Source organism: Haliotis rufescens, unplaced genomic scaffold, assembly GCF_023055435.1.
Source record: "Haliotis rufescens isolate VD_foot unplaced genomic scaffold, xgHalRufe1.0.p SCAF_16, whole genome shotgun sequence".
Classification (NCBI taxonomy): domain Eukaryota; kingdom Metazoa; phylum Mollusca; class Gastropoda; order Lepetellida; family Haliotidae; genus Haliotis; species Haliotis rufescens.
The window spans coordinates 33,107,676-33,122,995 of record NW_025963846.1 but is presented as its reverse complement, the minus strand read 5'-3'; the positions used below and the strand labels follow the sequence as shown (position 1 = coordinate 33,122,995).

The following is a 15,320-nucleotide window of genomic DNA, read 5'->3' as shown; positions in this document are numbered from 1 at the left end:
TACAAGATGAAGTGTAAATGTAACTGCAGCATGTACGTATTTCTTGGGATATGTAATAGTCTCAATCTTTATTTCACGTACTGAAGAGGCCACAGGCCTATAGTACAATTTGAAGAATATACAATTTTATACAATTTATGTTAACTAGTGTCCAAAAGAAACGATACCACCTGTTTGCAACGACATAAAAGAAAAACTAAACAATGCAGAAGTTTAGGATTGGTGTTATGCTTTTGAGAAATCCTTTCACAACATCCGTGCAAAAAAAAAATTCATTTCAATAAAATCTGTACAACCGATATGACAAGCCTTTAAAGATGGGTGGGGTCGAAAAATGAACATTTCGTTAGAGCACTGATCACAGAAACAACGGGAAATGTCACACCACACGTCTCAAAGTCAAGTCAGTAGCGGGTATGTCCACCGTGAGCATCAAAACATGCCAGAACACGCCTACGGACTGATGACGTCAAACGTCTGATGACGTTGGGAGTGATGCGTTGCCATTCCTCGAGGAGACCTCGTTCCAAGTCCTGGACGTTGACTGGAGGCACACGGCGACGTCGGATTTGCCGATCGAGGTGGTCCCATAAGTGCTCGATGGGATTCATGTCCGGTGAACATGCGGGCCATGGCAAAACCTTTACGTTGGCGTTGGCAAGGAAGTTCTGTGTCAATCTTGCTGTGTGTGGCCTTGCATTGTCATGTTGGAAAAGGAGTACACGAGGCTGTTGCTGAATAAAGGGCACCACAACAGGCCGTAGGATGTCATCAAGATAACGCTGTGCATTCAGGTTTCCACGAATTACGACAAGCATCGTTTTGACGTAACCACATATGCCACCCCAAACCATTAACCCTCCACCTCCAAACGGCCGGACCTGTTGGAAACAGTTAGGCGCCAAACGTTCACCAAATCGTCGGTATACAAGCTGCCGTCCATCGTTTCTGAAGATGAGGAATCTGCTCTCATCAGAGAACATAACACGTGCCCAGTCCCGCCGTTGCCAACGTCGAACTCGCCTGGCCCAGATCAGTCTGTTGTTCCGGTGTCGAGGCGTCAGGATCGGTCCGCGGTAGGGATGACGTGGCCGGATACCATACTGCCGTAGTCTCCTGTAGACGGTCTGTCGACTGATCCTGTGTCCCAGTGCTGTAGCCGCCGTGGACGTCGCTGTTACGGTGCGGTTCCTCAGGTGTAATACCCGGATGTAACGATCTTCACGGGGCGTGGTTACTCGTGGTCTTCCACTCCTGGGCCTGTCTGACGTCTGACCTGTCTGACGTAACCGCTGCATCAACCTGGTGATAGTGATGCGTGCGCAGCCCAACCTTCTGGCGACGTCGACGTGTGACGCTCCTTGTTGGACCATTCCAACGGCTCTCTCTCTCTCGATGGCTGTCAAACGTGGCATATCTTGTGTTCTTTTTGTTGCTGTGATATCAATGTGTCTGATCAGCCGTTTTATACAGTTTTTCTGCACGTGCAGAACATGCTAGAGAGGGAAATGTCACTTTCACGAAATTTACGTGTTTTCCCGGAAGTGATCACGTGTCCCCGGTATTTTTTATCGACTATGCTGTGTTTGGGATATGCAATACGAATTGGCATGTTTTCATACTTGACAATTCACTTAGTAGAAAACAATTTTGAAAATAAGTTGGTATCGTTTCTTTTGGACACTAGTTTACATATCTCACCAAATCACCTCACGTCATTCCACATCGCATCTCGACGCAGTCACATAATTCCACACATACAGTACAATACCATACCCTGTAATTTCATAATTTCTACTTTACCATATCACAACTTGTTATATCATACAACATATTCTATAACATCATATAATATTGTATCATTATTATAAGATCATACTATATAGTATTATTTCATATACCATTATCATATCATAACATACCATACATACCATCGTACCATATATCACACCTACATTATATCACATTTCAACATGTCATATCACACAACACATTAGCAATTTCATAGCTTGTCCCATCATATCTTATCATATCATACCATATAATGCCATGTCATTCCATGCCAATTTATATCATATCAATCAATCAATATTTATTCAACACTGGACGACCGCAAGCCGTATAATATGTACACTAAAAAACAGTATTTACCCAATTTCTATAATACACATACCATATTGCATCATATCCCCTCATGTATCATATCATACCACAACACTTATCATATCATATCACATCATGTCATGTCACATCATATCATTTCATATACATGTAACTATACTGAACCATTTGTAATATCACGTCCCACAATATCATATGACAGCCTAATAGTTTAATACCATTTCTAACTCTTTTGTTTGTAGTTTATTCAAATGGCAAATATCTATAAAAGTGTACTTAATGTATATACACAATAGTTTCCTAATACCAAGCAGCTAAGATTATTCTTTCATGTGTAATAGTCAATATCATAAGTTCAAATAACCAATGTCCATGAATAGCCGTTTCATTTTATTTTATAAGTAAAACTGAATATATTATTTTAACAAAATGGATAATATTTTTCGTTAAACTATATGCACACATCTCTGAAAGAATGGTCTTGGTCTTGGTCTCGGAACTGTTTTTTACGTCGTTTGATATACAATATATTCTCGGACAACACTTAGAAGTGTTTTTTTTTTCAAACTGGTTTAATATTTGCAGTTACATTTACAACATCAAATAGGAAATTTAATATTCTCCTCCTCTGCGTAATTTTATAACCAGAGGTAGATCCAGTGCCGCGTGAGCTCAATTCTCGCACAACCTTCACTTTTCCGAACTTAAGAAAGTGTGCGTCAGAAAAAAACCTCGGCATCCAGAGGGTTAAGGTTAATATGACGATATTCGAGAAATTGTGGTTTTCTAGGACGGCGGGGGTGATCAGTGTATATTTTCTAAAGGGAAGCGTCAAAGGATTAAGATTAAGAATAATAAATTATTACACTCGCGTGTGTGTCATACTGATTTTACGAAACCAGCGTAAGAATGCAGGTATTAAACTCGCTCTTGCTCGGGGAATACAAGAATTATGACACTCGTCTCGTAAAATTAGTATGACACACATACTTGTATAATAATCGCTGTTGTAGTTTTTTAGATAATACCAACCAATACGCAAAGCGAATACTAAGTACAGTTTCTGTGTCCTCGTGTAAATGTTTACTGACTAAAACCAGGAGTTGTTTGCCGCCCCCCGTGGACGCGTCTAGGTGAGCTACAGCTGATGTCCGCTTCCGCATACAGACGCCTGTAACTGAACCTGCGCATACAGACGCCTATAACTGAACCTGCGGCAGCATGTCCGACACAGTCTTTAAAGACAGCTGCACAAGGCAGGTATTCAAGTAGAAATTATAGTGATGTGATTTTCATGAGGATACCTTCCCACAAACAGCAGTATGACACTGACAGCCAGGTCACTACTTGAATGATAGCGCGGCAAAGGCACGGACAGATCTACTATAAACAACAGTCCACTTTTCTCTCGCTGTTGAGGTTAGTATTATTAATGTTTTGTTGATTCAGACAAGTGAAAGTGGTTTTCCTTCTTTTTCTGCTTGGATTCTCTTCGTGTTGGAGTCGGAGACAGTATAGGTTCTCGTGTCCAGTGCTGGGACCCCGTGGAGATCCGGTTAGGGCTGATCTTCAGCAACCAATGCTTGTCGTAAGAGGCGACAAACGGGATCGGGTGGTCGCTGACTTGGTTGGTGCATGCCATCGCATGCCAATCAGGTAAATCGATGCTCAATATCGATCACTGGACGGTCTAGAGGTTGGACACGATCAGGCCTCCGTGCAGAGTCGTAAAATAACGTATGATTTTTGGAATATAGACGGATTCCTCAATAACATCGGCGATACTGATGTAAAATCAATTCATTTGACGTTATAAGATAAACAGAAACAGGGATACATGACCTAGATAGCGCCAGCTGCATTAGTAATGACTTTGAGATCCAATGGGACTTCACTCAGGTGCTGTCACAGTGCTTGGTAGAGGTCGTTATCTTCTTTCTTGTCATGCATGAACTGTTCCATCATTTTTAAGACGTGCTTTGAGTTTGTACTTAAAATTCCTCATTTATGCTCAGCCTATTATGTAATAAATGGTATTGCTTATGGCATCATCAGTATGGAATAAAACATTGTTGATTTTGATTGGGGGTGATTTTAATGCAAGAACTGGGGACTTACAGGAAGATTATGAATTGTGTCATTTCAACTGTCATCATAACAATGAAAACAGATATGATATTGTACTTGATAGACGATCTCAAAACAATTAGATAAATGTATTTGGTAGCTCACTTATAGACATGTGCAGTGGCCTCTATATTGTGACTGGTTGGTTAGAGTCGGATGCGTTGATTGGATGTGTAACATTTTGTGAAAATATGGGATCCACCCTTATTGATTATTGCTTGATATCAACAGCTTCATTACAAACAGTTTTTCTTTTGATAAATTAGTTTAGGATATGGAAAAGAGCGATTACTTTAAGTCCAATCGTGTTTCTATGGAGACTTCGGGAAAACAAGAACTTGCGACAGATATGATTAGTAAACATATCATTAATCCGTAAATATGTTTGCAATACAGTTATAGAGACAGGGGTTGTTTTCGAAACCATTTTGATTTCAGTAACAAGACACGTAAATACTGTAAATACTGTAAAACAGGAATTTAATTTATTTATGTATTACCTTTGTGACTGATTGTTATCAGTGGCTGCTATCAACTTGTAATGATCTGATATCATTGTTTTTGATGTAATACTAGTAAATAATACTGAAGTGATTTATTTCGTTTGTTGATTGTTTCCTTATTTTGATGGTACAAAATTAATGCGCATTAAATTAATACGACCTTCCGTCACTCGCCTTTTTCGCATTAATATTCTGCTCGCATTAATTTCCTGTTTTACAGTACCCGGTTAAATAGTTCGATAATGACTGCAGATTAGCTTGAGGGAGACGCTGGCTTAGAAGTAACAAATCATTAAAAGAATGTGGAATCTACACAGGGAAATAGAAGTAGATACACGGGAAATAAGAAGAAACAGTCAAGTAGATTATAAAACAAAAACAACTACATAGCGAGGTGAACATCTCTGTGGAGATTTAACAACGTCTGGGAATCCAGTCACGGTTCTTGTTCAGTTTCACTCATTTCATTGCTCTTTACTCAGGAAGTAAAGCTCATGAGGATGTTAAGGAAACATCTTCGATAGTACACGAGGAAACACTTTATGCCACTGCGGGAATTAATTCTGATATTGCTATTGAGGAAATTAGGCATTCGATAAACTGAAAGTAGGAAAGGCACCCGGCAATGGCAAACTTATAAGTGAATTGTTTAAGGAAGGAAAACCGTATTTACTAGAATATATGTACAATTTTCAGATGGGGTATTCCCACAGCAATGTACACTTGGTGTCCTACCTTAACAGTATAAAAGTGGAGAAAGAAATAATCCTGATGATTATAGCGGCCTGACACTGATGAGTGTTGTAAGCTTCACCTTCGGTTTTATATGATAGATTATCAACATGGGTCCGAGAATATGGACAAATTATCTGAGGAGCAACCTGGATGTGGATTAGGTTACTCGACAACAGACAACATATTTGTGGTAATTGCTTTGATCCTAAAATATTTATCTGAACGCAAAGGACTTTTGATTCAGTTGATAGAAAGCGCCTCGTTGTCGTCCTTGATAAAATTGGCCTTCCTGGTATTATACTTACTGCAATACGCTCGAGCTCTAAAATGTAAAGTTAAAGTAGATCATATATTTTCTGAACTGTTTGATTGTACAGCTGATTTAGACCGAGATGTATCCTCAGTCCGTTGTTATTCTCCATTTAAATTAAGGAATCAGTAATTGAATTAAAACAAAGGGTGATAGAGGAATGCATCTATATCCAGATCTTATAGAGCTGTTGATATTGCTATTTGCAAATGATCTTGTACTTTTCTCAGATACTGTTTTGAACTTCAGAATCGTTTGAATACTCTAAAATCATATTGTGAAAAATGGAAGAAAATAACAACTGCAACATCCCATCCTTGAGAATTCACAGAGATCAGTGCCCATTTAATACATAGTCAAATTCCCCGCTGCTTCCAATATGTCCGCCAAAGAACTGTGATCGGTAAACATCGCCCGTTTCCGTAACCGCAGCAGATATGGCTGATCGTGTTCAAAGAGAATCGTTGTCACACCCGTATCTGTCCGGACTCTTCAGTACACATGACGGGCGTTACTCAATAAGACGACGCTTCACGAGATAACGAGTCTTAAGCTAGACTTATATGTTTCGATATAAAGACTTAATTATACATTGTCACGTGATTAGCATGTGTGCGATGAAAAGAGAAATCATTTGGAAGAAAAAGAATCAGTGGAGGCCGTGACCCCATGGAGGGGGATGTTCCCGGGGGGCGAGTGGCCCCATGGAGGGGGATGTTCCCGGGGGGCGAGTGGCCCCATGGAGGGGGATGTTCCCGGGGGGCGAGTGGCCCCATGGAGGGGGATGTTCCCGGGGGGCGAGTGGCCCCATGGAGGGGGATGTTCCCGGGGGGCGAGTGGCCCAGGTCTTCAGGCGGCAAGGCGGGCAATACCAAGCGCAACCTTACGCAGGTTAATCAGCAGTATGCCTTCAAGGTGTCATGCAGCTACCGTCGGACCACCTCCAGAATACAGCACCACTACTTCTTGTGAAGACGATATGTACCACAGGTCACGTGTCTGGAAGACAGGCAACCCGTTTTTGTGACAATCCGGCGGGCGCGAACTCGCAACCTTCGGAATGCTAGCCCCACAGCTAAGCGACTGCGCTACGTCCACACTGTTAAGCTTAGTGCAAATTTACCAAATCACGCCTAAGACGTAACAGAACTAAACGGAAATGGAAATGGAAACGGAATAGATCACGAATCTTACAGGTAGGCATGGTGTCTCGTGAATTTACAGACACTCACGAGTAATCCCGATGACATTTGGCACACTCGTCCCATTCCGTAATCTAAAACGGTTCCAGGCGTCAGACTTTGGATTCACGGGTACGCATGGTGTTTAATAATTCGTTAGGTGATTTTGTCACAAAAAGTGTGTGAGGGAACACAATAAAGATAGCGTAGACCACAGTAACTTACTAAGGAAGGCATGGCTACTGACGCCACGAGGGTAAGTCGGCTTAGTAATTTAATATGGAAGGCATAGCTACTGACGCCACGAGGGTAAGTCGGCTTAGTAATTTAATAAGGAAGGCATAGCTACTGACGCCACGAGGGTAAGTCGGCTTAGTAATTTAATATGGAAGGCATAGCTACTGACGCCACGAGGGTAAGTCGGCTTAGTAATTTAATAAGGAAGGCATAGCTACTGACGCCACGAGGGTAAGATAGCGTAGACCATAGTAATTTAATCAGGAAGGCATAGCTACTGGCGCCACGAGGGTAAGTCGGATTATGACTCACTGACGAAGTATAGTAAGTGAAAGTGGTTTCGGTGGAAGTTCCATGACAGTTTCCTGTGACCAGTGTGAAACCCCTTCCTCCTGATCACTCGATGTTTTTGTGAGAAGAATAAAAGCAACTTTTCGTATGACGCAGGCGGGGATCGAACCCCTAACCTTTCGCTCTCCGGGCGGACGCTCAACCACCAGACACCGTTGGGCAACAAACAACCACAATCTTGTATGGATATTGTGTGATTGGCCGGTGCTACTGGTAGGTCAGGACATGGCCACCTTTTCGCGGAATCTGTTTCGGCGGATCTTCTCTGGCGTTGAGTTTTGTTTTTACAAACTGAAATACTGAACCTGTTAGGAGCCTTGCACAGCCTTCGTCAATGTTACAAAGATGGTCTCAGGTACACTGCTCAGGGCCAGTGTGAAGGAAAGTGTTCCAAGCAACTGAATTATGCATTGAACTGATGTTCCTGGCCATCTTAATAGAAGTAGGTAGGGTAGCCTAGTGGTTAAAGCGTTCGCTCGTCACGCCGAAGACCCGGGTTCGATTTCGGACATTGGTACAATGTGTGAAGCCAATTTCTGGTGTCCCCCCCCCCCCCTCGCCGTGATATTGCTGGAATAAAGCTAAAAGCGGTCAAAACAATACTCACTCTCTCTCTCACTCGATCACTCACTAACTCACGTTCGTGTTCGTGGCAATAATGTCACTATTACGTTTGTACATATATTCCTGAGATAGAAAGGTTTCGGAACCAAAACCTAACGCCCCAACACACCCGAAACATTACGCATGGATTATGCAATTCCTCCTTGCACCATGGTAGAGGGGTCATTTTGATTTTAACACTTCAGTGAAAGGTCAAATCGCTTTGAGCCCTTATTGTTGATTTTCATTATCCACAGTAACATGTATGCTCTCTGCTCTTGCTTTAGCGCAGAAAGTGTGATCAGGTTGGGAATGAGTGGTCTAAAACACGGTGAACGGCCAATGGCTATTTCCATGTTTCAAAACTGGTAGAATTCAGAGAATTTTAGAATTCGCTGCACACTAGATCTAAATATTATTAAGCATTGTTGCAATTAATCCTGATTAAATTACTTTGATTATGTTTATAAATGGACAATATGACTGTGATATACTGAGTATAAATGGACAATATGACTGTGATATATTGAGTATAAATGGACAATATGACTGTGATATATTGAGTATAAATGGACATTTTGACTGTGATATATTGAGTATAAATGGACAATATGACTGTGATATATTGAGTATAAATGGACAATATGACTGTGATATATTGAGTATAAATTGACACCGTTAGAGACTTCAGCCATGTTGGTGACAATCTTGGATTTTCTGGCACCAGATTCCGTATCCAGATATGTTTGGAATGGATCAATGTATACCCGTGCTTTTAACACAAAATGCACAATTTTCGCTTTAACCGCCCACTTTAAGGTAGGCCCTCGTCGGAGATACAACGTGGCCTGGTATTGCCATCTCACAGTTCAACATTTCTGCCGATAATTCCAGCGAATGAGCAACTAGAGGCTTCATGTATATATGCCAGTGGATGAACCACTACGCCTTCTATTCCTTCTCCTGTCACAGCAACATATCCTACGCAACGTTTCCTACTGCACAACGTAATCGTTTTTACTTCGCCCTAATATAGATGATCATCCTTCCTGCTCACATAAAGTGAATAGTTACCTAAAAAATAACATTCAATTTTTGAAATAAAAACTGGACTAAACTTAATATTTAAACTGGCATAGGATCTGTCCTCAAGTTTTGCTGGCGACATTTGCATAAATTGGTCTGAAAGGAATGACCCCATGCTGCATTCTCAGTTGTCACCTGTATTTAACAGAAAGAAAGTGTAAATCACTTCGTGTCAAATATTTGTCTTGTATAATGACTTAGATAATATAGTTTTAAAAAAGAAAAAGAAAAAGAAAAAAAAAGAAGTACTATTGCTAGAAAGGAATAAGACATGTAATGTAAGATTTGTAATATTGTATTATTTGCATTTCCCTATTAAATGATTAATTATATATATATTCAAGATTTAATTATTAAAACTACTCGTCTCACACGAGTTTACATGTAAAAAATAATGAGATTGCTTTACACTTTGTTTGATTTATTGTATGTAGATTACTTGAAAATATGACCAAAGCATTGACACAAACGTCAGCCAGGAGGTATATATAGACCGGCGGAACTCTGTGCTTAATGACTGTAACATTGAGCACACAACCATGTAACTAATATTTTATGCTAACAATCTCGCTGACGAAGCCGCCTGTGCATTTAGCAAGGTGCCTGTCGGGCGAAGGCATACATCTGTATTACGACACTCGTGTAAGAATTCATGTATTACACTCGCATTCTCTCGGAAAATACACTCGTTAAAGGATTCTTTAAAAAGGTTTTTACACATGCTTTATATTCACTATTAATGAATACTTAGGTATATATGTTACACACTCAAGGCAGTTTGAAACAGTAACACTTCGTTATATAGCTTGAATTTGCAATCTAAAACGGACGATCATCGAAAGCATTTGGCGATTACGTAAGATAATGAGGTAGCCAGTCACGTGATCGTGTGACGTCATACCGGACAGTTGTAGCATCAAAACACACAAGTTGCGCAACGGTGCCGCGCCGAATCGCTCTCGGAAATCTTCATTTATCTTCACCCATGATTCGACCCACAAGGTCAAAAATGGATTTGGAAAGTCTACCCCATACAGTACTGACATAGAAGTACAACCTTTTCAATTTGAACCTATTTCTGGCAGCAAGAACGACCAGAATACTGACGACGATTCCAGCAGTTCACAAGAAAACAGTGACGATCCCGATCTCGACGATGTTTTGAATAGGCCTCACACAGACTGGTATGCTAGTAATTAGCGTGCCATATATTCAGGAAAACAGATTATATATGGAATCAATCTTTCAGCTGTCACGGTAAAATGTGTAGTCACAATTACCGCAATGTTAGGCCAATAATAATATGCGAAGCCACGCCTATATATAGCCCCCCCCCCCCCCCCCTATGTGACAGTAAATGCTCAAATCGCGAGTTACAAGTTAATCGGTTCAAAATAATACGTCAGACTTTTCACCTTAATTATTAAATGTGTTATAAAACTTCTGGCTAAATATACCCAACAGAAGGATCGAATATGGGGATCAACCTTTCTGTGAAATACCATTACGTACGTCAGTCAATACACGTACTAGCACAGTACCCTAAATTCGTTAGTGTAACATTATCAATGTTGCCGGTGCATCGAAGTTCAATTTTATAACACATTCAATTTCCATAGCTATTGGTAAGCTGTTGTGATAGTTATTGTGGAATATAAATTTTCAAAAATGGAACACATGACATGTTAAATAATTATGAATTGTTTTAGTGTGAATTTTAAAAGTGTGCCATAAATAAGAAATACGTGAAATACTTTTATTTTTAGGGAACTGTACCATAAAGAAATTGATAGGTTTGCATTTATTTATGTATTATTAGCTATATCATAATTTTGTTGATAGGTGTGACTGTGGCAACTGTATGCCTATGTCATCCCGACCTGAGTCGAAATGTTGCCACTTTTATGCTGGGGTGAGAGAGAAACCTTTGGATTGCATCACTCAACATGAAGGATTCTCAGTAAATTTCACCAACATACACGTCCTACAGTTGGCTCTCCTTGAATTTGTGAGCTTGGCTGGCCTACTAGACGATAACGAACCAATTCATAAGTATGTTCCTTCTTAACCGCTGATAATTACTATAGTAAATGTAGCTGCATCGATTAAAATTGACATATCCTTATCATTGTAATCCATCAAATATTCTCCTAAACTGTCAGCAAGTGAAAAAGAAATATTCTTCAATGCCTTACAGTAATCATGGTAATATATAACATGAATAAAGTGTGATCAGTTCCAAAGAAAGACCTGCAATCAAATTAAGGAACAACTAGAACAAAACTGAAGGTGTAAATAATTTATTTGCATACTATTTTTTACATAATGTTAAAAAATTTATCAATTAAAACAATATCTAGACTAACACCACAAAGACATGTTGGATTAATAACAGAAGTGAAGTAGCAATAAATTATGTTTGTCTGTTTAACGACACTCAGCAATATTCCAGATATATAACGGCAGTCAGTAGATAATCGAGTCTGCACCAGTCAATTCAGTGATTGACATGAGAATCGATCCATGCAGTTGGGATACGATGACATGCATCAACCAAGTCAGCTGTGTCTGCGGGCTTGTCTACTCTCTACTCTCATTTGCATAGAAACTACCTTGAACTAGATCATCAGCCATATCTTTCAACATATAGATAGGCATACCATCACGATAGAACCTTCTTCTGATAATAAAGATTTCCTCAGTCCATTTTTCTTGATAGTCTCTTTGAAATTGATGTCTCAAATGAGAGAGTCTCACTTGATCGCCCACTTTAAATTTAAAGGGTTTCTTCATTGACTTCTGTTTGATTTCAGCTTTCGATTTGACTGGCTTTATCAAAGTGTCAATGTATTGTTCCTTCCATACTAAAGCTTCATTAGTCAGATTAATATCTGAGGGTGATCTTTCATCAATGATCTGTGAGGTCTGTGGTTATAATCCCGGACGAGATCAAGGCCTTTATGACCGCATCCAGTGTTTTATTTTTAAGGGGCGTGTAAATACATTTATAGCTATGAGTAAGTATTTCACAACGTCATTGTCCGAGGCTATATCAGCAAAGTCAATATCCCATCGAGCATTGAGGCCTGAAGCCACCACTCTGTTCCACTTGAGCTTGTATCTTAAAGGTCGCTGAAGCGAATAGGCATCTCGGTATGTCAACCACTTCTTTATGTGATGCAAACTAATATCAAATTTCCCCTCCTTTTTCGCAATGTGATACAACTTAGCAGGGCCAGAAAAGGAGGCTGGGTGTTTGGGATTCAAATAAATACTAGACAAATATGCTTTCCATCCGTCAGCAGGTATGGTTACACGTGAAATGAAGCCTACACGATGTAAATAGAGCTTATATATTTATCCACTACATAGCCTATCAAAACTACAGAGACGGGCCTGGGCTACATTCAATGCCAAACGTACTTGTGTTTTTATGTTAACCCGTGTATACAGCTGACTGCCTCCATTGCATACCGTCTGGCGACGTGACCTAGTCCATCACTGTTTCCAGTAACAAAACAATTCTCCTTTACCTATGCGACTAATGTAAACATAAAATAACTGACAACATTGCTTCCTCACTATTTCAAAGGAATTTCATACATACTATTCTACAGATTTTGATACTTATAAGATCGATGTTTGAATGTGTAACCGTTGATCTGTCTATAGCGTGACGTCATTTAGATTGTCATGCCTCCGTGCTTGGGGTCAGTGGGTGCGAGCCTGGGGCAGAACGCCCAATGTTCTTTCATCAAGGGAATACATTCCATCTGAAGAAGTGGCAGGGTTCAAGTACTATAGACCTTCTTAATACATCAGACACATATGATTTCAGTTCGTTCACCAGGATTGGTGTTGGGGAAGTAATCTGGATTGTCTCCTCAGCCTTATCTTCCTCTATGTCCATGTCCTCTTCAAACACAATCTCGCTCCTCTTGTACAGGTCACACTGTACAGCCACGGTCTTGGTCAGTGGTCTTGCCTGAATGCATCTTGTGAGTCTTCGGACGGGTAATGTCTGAATCCGTCTTGTGCGAAGATGTATTTTTGCCTTGGGAACTGCCACTGTAAATAAAACAAATATCAAAATCATATAACATAAATATACTAGGATAAACCAGGTCAGACCTATGGACATGATCTCTCGATGTTACTTATTACTATATTAGATATCCTTAATCATAAATCTCATTGTATCCCTTCCACTATTCAGGCTATTACATGTCCATTCCATTGCGATAATTTCCCTGGACCAACTGGACATGATGGCTTTGATTAACAGGATTATGTCAGCAGGGTTTTGTCCAATTAAAAGTATAGCATGTGGTTTCTTTCGCCAACCTTGATTTGTCTCCAGATATGTATACATGAGTATTTATCATAACAGAATGGCCTGAATTATTGGAAGAAGGTATCCCTCAATCAATCTATAGTATTTTCTGTCACATTTCTCTAAAATGATTATCCAAATATCACAATGAAAGCTCAAATAGTTACAATTACGGAATTAATTAATCAAATTTGATTCTGAGCAGAATCAATATATGAAATGTTAGAATAAATCACTTACATGACACCTGACACTCGAAATGGTGTTTTCCACTGCCAGACTCAACACAAGTTTGAACAGGCTCGAATGTTGACATATGTTGAATATCTGTACCTCCGGACTGTCAACAATCTTAAGTTGCTTTGAAACTATCATATGCTTCTTTCAGATCCTAAAACGGGAAAATAATTAATATAGATTTAATTTCACATTCTAGATCTAATTAATTTTACAAAATATAGATAATATAAATCGTAGACAATTATGACAATTCTGATTTTTTTCTTAAACTAAGTAACCTTGCGACTAGTGTATGTAGGAGGAATGCCCAATCCCTCATGGGTGACAAGGCACACTGCCAAAACCTACGAGATGCGCGAAAACTGTGACATAATTACAGCTAAAAACAAAGTAGTCAAATCGATCTACACCCAACAACTCTGGTAAATGAAAACTGTGAGAGATACAAACGAGCATGTCATATCATACGACTCAATATTGTGAATCAAGTTCATATCTACTTCACTCACTTCTATTTGTTCTAACCGTCGTCGCTTCTGAAAAGCCCCCTCTCGGTGAACGTGGCACTTTTGGTGATATTCTTGCTCGTGCCGTCGATAGCCAGGGGAATGTCCTGTGCGGCATGCTTAAAAAGCTTGGGTTTAGCTTTCGTGTAGCCATACTGTGCCATGAACTCGGGATCCCGTTCATAATTCTTCTTCGAGAAATGCAAGGAGCACAACGTGCTGTGTTTGCTTATGTCTTTGAGTTTGACATCAGCACGTCGACAATACGCCAGCCACAGCTTTCTTCTTGGTAGATCGCGGGGAAATCCATGGAAATGAAGGCCTGAAGTATTCGTAGCACTGGAAGTGCACCCGAATGCGAGACAATACGGCATATTGTCACTACAACTTCATTCAAAATATAGCGCTTTGCGTCACTTTTCAGTCGACAGCCAAGCGTAAACACGAACGATCAACACATAGCGGACTGTCTGGTATGACGTCACAGCCACAGGAGGCTGACCGCTAAATAAAAAACTATGCATACGAGTGGGCGGAGCCAAAGTGTTCTAGGTTTTGGAGCATAATTATAACAATTACGAATTATTTTCAAAAATCGACTATGCAGATTTGGTATAAATTCATGTTTGAATGGTATTCTGTACGAAAAATGCTGTGTTCGTAGCCTTTTTAATAATCCTTTAAGTGAAATTCCATAATAAGAACAAAGGGAAACCACTCCCAACTAGATTATGAACTAAGATTAGCTGCCCCTGAGTCAAGGACATTACTGAGTCAAGGTCAGCCTGCCGACATCTTGCGAAATTATCTGAAAGGTATGTTGTTTCAACTTGTTTTAGACTGCACCCGGAAAGAAATATATTTTAGGCTATCGACTTGATAGTTATGTGGATTGCTATCGCGATAATAACATTTATGACGTGAAATCTATAAGGGGTTCTTCGTGTTTTCGAAAGGGTCAATTTGAATCGATGTTCATAAAATGAA

The 15,320-nt window shown here is 39.9% G+C and overlaps 1 protein-coding gene and 1 long non-coding RNA gene across 4 annotated transcripts in view; one reads left to right on the top strand and one right to left on the bottom strand.

The window, feature by feature from the left end:
* The window catches only part of LOC124123889 (probable methyltransferase-like protein 24), a 98,997-nt gene that overhangs the window by 66,203 nt on the left and 17,474 nt on the right, over positions 1 to 15,320 (top strand). The window contains exon 1 of one of the 3 annotated variants that reach the window (XM_048397145.1): positions 3,334 to 3,540. The exons of 1 other annotated variant lie outside the window; for it this stretch is intronic. The gene's annotated coding sequence lies outside the window, so the exon portion shown is untranslated. Of the gene's footprint in view, positions 1 to 3,333; positions 3,541 to 15,078; positions 15,149 to 15,320 lie in introns of those variants that run through there. One more of the 3 variants, XM_048397143.1, reaches the window with a different exon arrangement.
* Positions 13,214 to 14,373, bottom strand: LOC124123890. Its single transcript, XR_007221662.1, has 3 exons — positions 14,337 to 14,373; positions 13,828 to 13,978; positions 13,214 to 13,322 (listed from the first exon to the last, which is right to left on the bottom strand). It is a non-coding gene; the product is annotated as an uncharacterized LOC124123890 (long non-coding RNA).